Source organism: Rhamphochromis longiceps, linkage group LG17 (genome assembly GCF_057381845.1).
Source record: "Rhamphochromis longiceps isolate RC_006_pf linkage group LG17, R_longiceps_female_GT1.1, whole genome shotgun sequence".
In the NCBI taxonomy this organism is placed as follows: domain Eukaryota; kingdom Metazoa; phylum Chordata; class Actinopteri; order Cichliformes; family Cichlidae; genus Rhamphochromis; species Rhamphochromis longiceps.
In genome coordinates this window covers 29,317,989-29,326,556 of record NC_140573.1, presented here as the reverse complement: position 1 = coordinate 29,326,556, position 8,568 = coordinate 29,317,989, and positions in this window count along the sequence as shown.

Here is an 8,568-nt window from a genome sequence, read left to right as displayed (position 1 = left end):
AACGTACTAAACATGAGAAATCTTCACTTATATGGAACATAAATTCACATCAAATTCGAATGCTAACAGGAGGCATGTCATTGAGAGAGAACCTTGGCAAAGACTGGAAATATGCAATGAAAGCGCGATGAGTTATCAAATGAAAAACACATGCACCCAAACACTAAAAATTTCAATTTCATTATTTCAGCTGACTGCATTTCAGAATAAAACCAGACTAATAAGCGATCTAGGTTTGACTATGTTTCACTTTCGATTATTTAAAAGTCATCGATTGCTTTCACTTTTATCGCAGCCTTTATCTGCTCGCGCTAAACATCAATGCTTTCTTGCCATCTGGCAACAGTAAGTGAGTCACACCATAAAAACTGTACTTCTCTACAGTTTTAATTATTTTAATTATAGTATACAGGCCTGCAAGAGCTCAACATATCATGACAGAATCAGGTGGGTTTTAGTGACTTATTACATCAAATTAAAACAGCGCTTTTCATTAAAACAGTGATTTTGAGCTGTTATGTATACTGTGTTACTCACTGGTACAATATATTACCAGTGGGGTATGTAAGAGGTGTTTTAGTGTGTTTTCTACATTTACTTATGCTGTGTATGGTTCCGGGGGTTGAAGACATTCCCAACAAGACACTTTGAGCAGATCATCAGTCGACTGTTACACTGTTTATATTTACATGTATGCTGCAAATGTTGCGTCCAGAGTGCACCCAGCCTCTTGCCCTATTACAGCAGGAATAGGTTAAAAATCCAAACTGCAAATACTACACAGTGCAATCACCATAAAGTCTCCTGTGCGGTGTGTTTGATTCTTCAGAGGAAACCAGAGCTCAGACACAAACACATCACGTACACTTCACACAGGTTACCAGGTTTGATAACAGAGCTCTATAATCACCATCACACAACATCCAGATCCCAAGGTGAGTGAAAACACTGTGGTGAAGGCTGTAAAGAGCCTTAAAAATCTAACTTATGGTAGATTAATTTGCTTCGAGCTACCCCAGCAGGCTCTAACTCATTTTGATGGGTTTTGTGGTCCGGGATGAAAAAAATAGTATTTGCAGAAGAAACATTTCTGGCCTGTGAGCCATCGGAGATTTATAGTCAAGGAGTCATTTGGGAGACTTTAATGGGAATATTTAGGTTGAAGAAAAAAGAAACTGGCCTCCCATGAGATATATATAGTGGTTAAAATTCCTGACTCCAAAAAAGGCTGTGACAAGACGTTTTTTGTTTTTTAATATAGTTACAATATCTTATTTAATTCAAAACTGTGGTTTTATCATTATTTTTTGGCTTCTTTGAGCATTTTTCTTGTTCCTACTACACACCTTCAATTCATTCAATTCAATAGTGATTTTTTTTGTAAGGTATTGACAGTAGAACTGTCATAGCATTAGCAGCCTGCCTTTTTTTATGATCAACACAGTGCAAAACGTCTCGCATCTTTTCCATTCAAACAGCCGTCACTATCATACCCAGTAACATAATTAGTAAATATGAAATAAGCCAGAGAAGGCCTTTAGATCATCGGATATATTGCAACGTATATACTGCTGTATTTCCTATAAAGGGAACTTACCCATGAAGTTCCCAAAAATGTAACACAGATCAAGGTTTTTTTTTTTAATTAATCCACCTTGCAGTCATGTGTATCAGTGGAAAGTCTACTTCTGTCATACTTCTGTTACAATCAAGCCAAAAAAGCAGTTTACCATGCCTTTACACTTGGACTGCTTATAGTAAAGGCAACTCTGAGGACATACATGGGAAAGTAGCAGCAGCAACAAATGCAGTGATCCTTTTCATTGGATAGTTGTTCAGCAGTCCATGTAAAATAATATGTTAGAACAGAAAACAATATAATTGGCTTATTGAAGTAGAATGAAACATATAACTCAAGAAACACAATAAACACAATTTTGTAGTACATGTACGATGACAATAAAAGGCTATTCTAATCTAGTCTTCTGTTCTAAAACACCAGACACTATTTAACCTGATGAGTTATTCAGTTTTCATGAGATCATCCTGTCATGAAAATGTTTGGGGTTTAATAATAATTTCACTTGGTAAATTAAATTAAAAACATGCTATGTTATGTTAAGTATTAACGAGTTGCCAAAAGCTCAGAACTCTCTGCCTCTGATATGACTTGGTTCTTCTATTTTCTTTAGACAAGGACAGAAAGCATCAGTGTTTGAGCTCTGGCGCTCATCCCAGGACCTCAGAGCGGGTTCAGCTAGACAACATGAATGCTCTTCAATCTGTTGCCCCCATGTGGTGGCTATCGGTAGAGCACTTTCTATTTTCCATCCGCCTTTCTGCCTCAGTCTCACACACACAGACACATGCCAGAGCAGCATGCAACTTGATCTTCTGCACAGTCGTCTATCTTCTCGTTGCCAGGACTTGTGTGTGTTTAGGCATGTGTGTCTGGTGCTTTACTTCATGTGCTGGAGAACTTGAGAAGCACTAGTTGGGGTGTGAGCATGCACAGATCACACCGATTGCTAAGAATAAGTGTCTAGTGTTATGCAATTGAAGTAGCCTGTGCCCTTCACCATGTTATGAGAGGAGAGTCGTGAGATCCTGGTGAGAAGCAGATGTGCCAATGATCCATGCAGATGTTTGCTTGAAACTACATTTATCAAATGCAGCTTATAGAAAAAACCCTGAGCTTATATCTGTCTGACTATCATCAATGTAGTATTCTCCTTAATCTACCTATCAACACCTTAACAATGTGTTAAACCCTGTTATTACTGCACGAGGTATTTTACACGAAATGTGCCTAAATTGGTCTACTTTACACTAAATCCTTTAATTTAGGGATTTAAAGAAAATTGAGGCATGTTTGTGTGTTACAAATAGACGCGCAAAGCTCTGTTTTGTTAAGTAGATCCTGTCATCTAATTTTGTTGCCGGGTCACTCTTGGAGCACATGTGAGCCCATGAGACACCAGGTGAGAGAATCACTCGGGCTGCCAGGGATGAGTCTCTCTGTGTTAAGCACAGCCACATGACCACATGGTAGGAACAGAAGGTGGTGTCTGAGTGCTGTCTGAGACTTTATTAGAAGCTTCTGTGTGTCGGTGCCAAGAAGTCCAAGAATATCCTGTTTGCTAATATGCTTGCTTGGATCTCCATCCGTGTACCTGGCAGTCCATGTGCATATGTGTGTTACTTTGTTCAGTGTTCTCTTATTTTCCTATCCCCCTTTATTTTTATGCAATTATCTGTCTGAGTGCGCTGTTGATCAGAAATAAGGTCTAACATTAAGTAATGCAAATCTGTTGATTAAAAAAAGAGAATAATATGCAATGTTTTGTATACAGAAAAAAAGGTTAGTTGAAGGTTAGATGAAGTAAAAATGTGCAGACTATATTATATGGTGCACAAATGCTGTGTAAGATCCATGTGGGATTCAAAGTAGTTAGGTGTCCATTAAGGTCTCTTTTTATTGCAAAGCTTTCAAAAAAGGTCATTTGCACAAAGTTAGCATATGTACCATTTGGAATTGCGTGCTATTTTTGAGAGTCATGCAGCAGGTACTTTTAAAATCTAGATCTACCAATATCTTGCTAAAAGACTGAGGCTAGAGTTATATCTTCATTGCAGAAAATCCAGCTTCATCCCTAGTTAGTCTGAGTGACTATAGCCAATCTATGATGCTACTGTTGTAGTGAATGTATTTATTTTTTGTGTCTATTTCACATTTAATGTTAAACTAATGTGCTTTACCAGATGCCAAGTGAACTATTCACTAAAGGAAAAAAGAAGGAAAAAGGTTGGCCAGGTTGCCCAGTGAATGCTCTACTTTGCAAACCGCTAACTCATAGATTTTTTGTCAAACTACGTTGTCATCATTGAGCAATTTTTGCAACTATCATGAAGAAATTAGCTTGATATGACAAATAGTATAATTAAGAGGAAAACAGTGTTAAAAGTCAACAAGAACATGTTTTATAGGAGCAAGTAAGCTGACTAAGGATAATAACAAAACAAGAGCATAATTTCAGATTGGTTCATAAAACCATTGACAGGAACACAGCAAAGACAATGAGCAACCAAAGAAAAACACTTTTTCTAGTTACATTTGAAGAGTATTCTGTGATTTGTATGTCCATGTTTGGATGCCTTCGTCCTTTTTGTGATTTATCTGATTTTATCTGTAAAAAATAATCAAGTTCCTGTTTTGCTGCCATTTTTACTGATTCCAAAAATATCATAAACCTCAGCCATATGTAATTTACCTTGAAATTTACTAAAAGAAAACAAACATTAGGACATGTGCTATGTGGAGCTTCAGGGTTTTTTTTTTAAATGTGTGAATATTTCAATATATGATCACTAAGGTGGACTCCATCTTTTGAGCCTCTGCCATTTGAAGCATCAGTATTAGATCTTTGTTACCACCATATTGACTGCTAGCAGTGACCAGAGTGTTAAGTTATTGGCTAACATTAACTTAACTGACTGCAAGCACTGAACTTATGATCTTGTTCCGTTTGATACGGTGGCTTCAAAGATGGGGACCAGGTCTGTTCACAGCCAGTAGCTGTCTTGAAGTCAACTTTGGTGCATTAAGACAGCAACGAAACAGGAATAAGATGCAATTACATGCACTTTGTTTGTCATAACGCAGCCGTTAACTGTGACAAATGAGTAGCAATCCCATTCCTGTTACCGTCTACAGTACAAAGAGATTAACCTTGGGTGGTAACAATAAAGGTCAAGGAGAATTGCTTTGTCAGTCTAGTTACACATGTCCGCCAAGGCCTAGTATATTGTTGCGAAGTTTGAAGACGATCCATAAAAAACTGTGGGCAAGTTTTCACATTTTGTTTGACCTGGACCTTTAACTCCACCCAATTGTCACCTAAATTAAATCAGCTAGAACTGTTATTGGGATCTTCCATCACACAACATATGAAAATTATATCCTAAAAATTGTGGACACTAGACTGCTAACAAACAACTTGAACTGATTAGATACTCCCTTCCTTCAAAGGGGGAAATAAATCACAATAATTGCTTACATTCATCTAGATTTGTAGATTTGATAGATAAATTCCTCCACCAATAGTAACATAGTTGCAGGATAGCAGTATAAAATGGCTCAGACACTCTGCAACTTCACATTTACACAGGAGTTCAATTCAATTTCATTTATATATAACCACAACAACAGTTGCCTCAGGGCACTTTATATTGTAAGTTTGAACTACTCTTTTTCCAGGGTGGAATGATTACACAGCATACTTTTGTAATGACTTTAAAAAACATAAGAATAAGGTGCACAAGTTTGAAGTTAATTTGGATGTTCTCTAATCCACATGGCGTCAAAGGTATGCGTACAAACTGAGTGTCATTTTGTAGTTAAATAACCATCCTGCAGCAACTATATCACTATTTGTGGAGGAATTTCTGCTTCTGTTGATTTCTACTGTGGGCACAAACCTGGTCCCCCTTTTCAAACCAGCCACTTCAAATGTAACAAGATCGCAAGTTCATTGCACAGAGTTGCAAATAAATTTGGTTGTGCCATATTGTCCAACCATTGTTTTCCCTAGTGTGACTCTAACATAATGTGTGCGAGCATTGTGACTGGTACGTCACTACCACATGGGCGGAAAGTGCTCCTAGGTTTCTCAGTCAGTTTCGCCGCTCTGCCATCATGATCAAAAGACCAAGATGGCAACCAGGAAAATGCTGCGATAAAAGCTTCACAATAGGACCTTACCAATTGGATGATGTCGGGTTGGTTATGGCCATCTTTTACATATAGTCTACCTCTGGGAACCAGTCTCAAGAGGCCAGTAGAGGTTTGTAACACTTCCATGTTACTTTCATTTTCAGCCCCAGCGTTTGCCATTAACTGCTTGCATTCAGTTTTACATCTGCATCTGTTCTGTCAGACACACATGGGATGTATGAATGTGTCATCCAGGTTAGAGTGATTCATTTTTAGCTTCAGCCTTTAGATTAATAAGTTGTTAGTCAATATATCAATATATAATATTTTTGGAGGAAGTAGGAATCACGGTGGCTTTTAAATGTAGGAAAGGTATGTTATTACATTGAGCTCTGAAAGAAAAAGGAAAAACAATAAAAATAAAAAATACTTTGGCACAATCTTGTCATTCAAATTTGATGAAGAGAAAATTTATATATGTGAGCCATATAGATAATATTTCACATAAAACAATGTGTTAATTGGAATGATTACTTAAGAGTTACACAAGTTACAGTTAATAAAGCATTAGGAAAACTGTGGTGAGAGCCAGTGTCAGTCCTCTGGTCTAATGGAAAGGATAGGACAGCATAAGGCAGACATCAACACATTCAAAAAGAGACATAGTGACTAAGCAAAATGACTAAATGTCTGTTTTCCAGCCTCAACTAAACGAACAGTCTGGAAAAACTTGAGTCTGAGTTCATACAAAACAGTTCCAATAACAGGGGTAAAAGTACAAACGCCTCAAAGAAATAAACATTTTGGGCAGCTTGTAGCAAATATGTCAACTGTGCTGAGACCATTGAAATAATATTTTTATTCAGTATATAATCTGGAATATGCAAAGACAGTTGTTATTATCAAGAGGTTTTATTGTTTGTGCACACTGGACTATTGGCTCCAATTTGCAGCAACAATGAATTAAATGTGAGGTGGGAGGAAAGTCACTCATAATGAGGAAACCAGTGAGAGGGTTTTTTTCCTATCTCAGCAGAACTCCTCAGCATTTAAAGATCATTGTTTAGGTTTTATGGTCCACAACTTCTACTAATTTGCTTTATTGTCTACAGCCACTGTTTCCAGTAACAGTAACAGTGTTTTTACCTGACGCCCGTCGCACCAAACAGACAAAAGTTACCGGCTCCTGAACATTAACTGAAGCTGAGCAGCTGCATGGCTACATAGTAGTGGATATACATCTGTCACTTGGACACCACTTCTGGTCTGTGTCCACCTAAACACAAAAGATCAGTGCAGGTTTCTTGGGAATTGGGTTCAAAATCCAGTTGTTGGGGGGGTTTTTTGCTTTGTTTTGTTTTTTTCAAGGGAGTATGGGGCTGTAATACATAATGTGTGACAGATAAATCACAATAAAGCAGTTAATAGATTACTCTTCCAGCAGCACAGAGAGCATCAGCTAAAATATAGTTTATAGTTTTTGATCAATTCTCTGTTCTTTATAGATTTCTGTCACCTGTTCCTCTGCTGTTGTCTCTGGTTGGGGTAGGGGAGGCTCTGTTGATGATTTTTGTGTGAAGGATGAGTCAAATAACATGTCAAGTCTTCCCTTTTATGTGAGTGTGCACAGTACCTGAAGATGAAAGCCTGTTGTTATGAAGAAAGTTGATAACCACCATCTGGATATCTCTTATCTCTGTCTGGAGTTTGAGGTGTTGCTATAACAGCTAAGCCATTTATATCTACTAAAAATATGGAGGCTCTAAAAGTAGCCCAAATTTACTGCAAGTTTTATGTAATAAAAGAACATTAACTGGAACTTGAAAGCATCATTAGCTGTCATCTATGAATCATCTATGTAAAACAAAGATAATCCAGACGTTTGTGAGTTATGTCTTTCTGAATTTAGACAGGTTCATTCAATTTGTCACATGTTAAACTGGGTTGTTTTGTCTTAGTTTTGTTTACTGAGTGACCTATAACAGGATTTTTAGCATTTTGGCATTTCAGTGAAAACTTAAGTACACCATTTGTGCCTTTAATTAATTAAGAGGGTATAACACAGCGCTGCAATCTTCTCTGCAGATGAATATCCCAGTAAATTGTCCCATGCAGTGCTCAGAGAAACTTAAAAAAAAAACATCTTAGATTCTACTTGTCTTAGTCAGCATTTTAGATGTTGAATTTCATGAGTACAACTAGAAAGACTGAACAAGGATGGCTTTTTTGGAAGGTCTGCCAGTAGAAAATTTCTTGTCTCTAAAATAAAAACATGGCAGCATGGCTTAGATTCACAAAATTGCATCTGGACAAACCACAAAACTTCTGGAACAGTGTCTTTTGAATAGATAAGACCAAAGTGGAGATATTTGGCCAAAATGCACAAACCGCGTTGCAGTCATTGAGTCGAGCATTCTACTCTAGGGGGAAATGTCAGGCCATCTTTCCGAGAACTAAAGCTTGGTCCAAACTGGGTCATTCAACAGAACAATGAACCCAAGCACAACAGCAAAGTCCAGACCTCAACCCACCTGAAGATCTGCAGTTGCATCTTAAAAGAGCTGTGCATAAATGAATGCCCAACACCCTCTGTGGACTGAAGTAATGCCGTAAAAAACAGTGGGCCAAAATCCAATGTGAGAGACAAAAAACAATTTTTTTCACGTTGTTGCTGCTAAAGGTGCTTCTGCAAGCTTTTGAATCAAGGTTTTCACAGGACTGTACCCTGACTCTGACCCCTTGCTAGAAAATGTGATCCCACTGTAGGTGCAAAAGAATTGCAGGATGTTTTTTAATAAATCACATGGAGTGAGTGCCTAAACATAGTCGTAAAAAATAGCATCCAATAAACATTC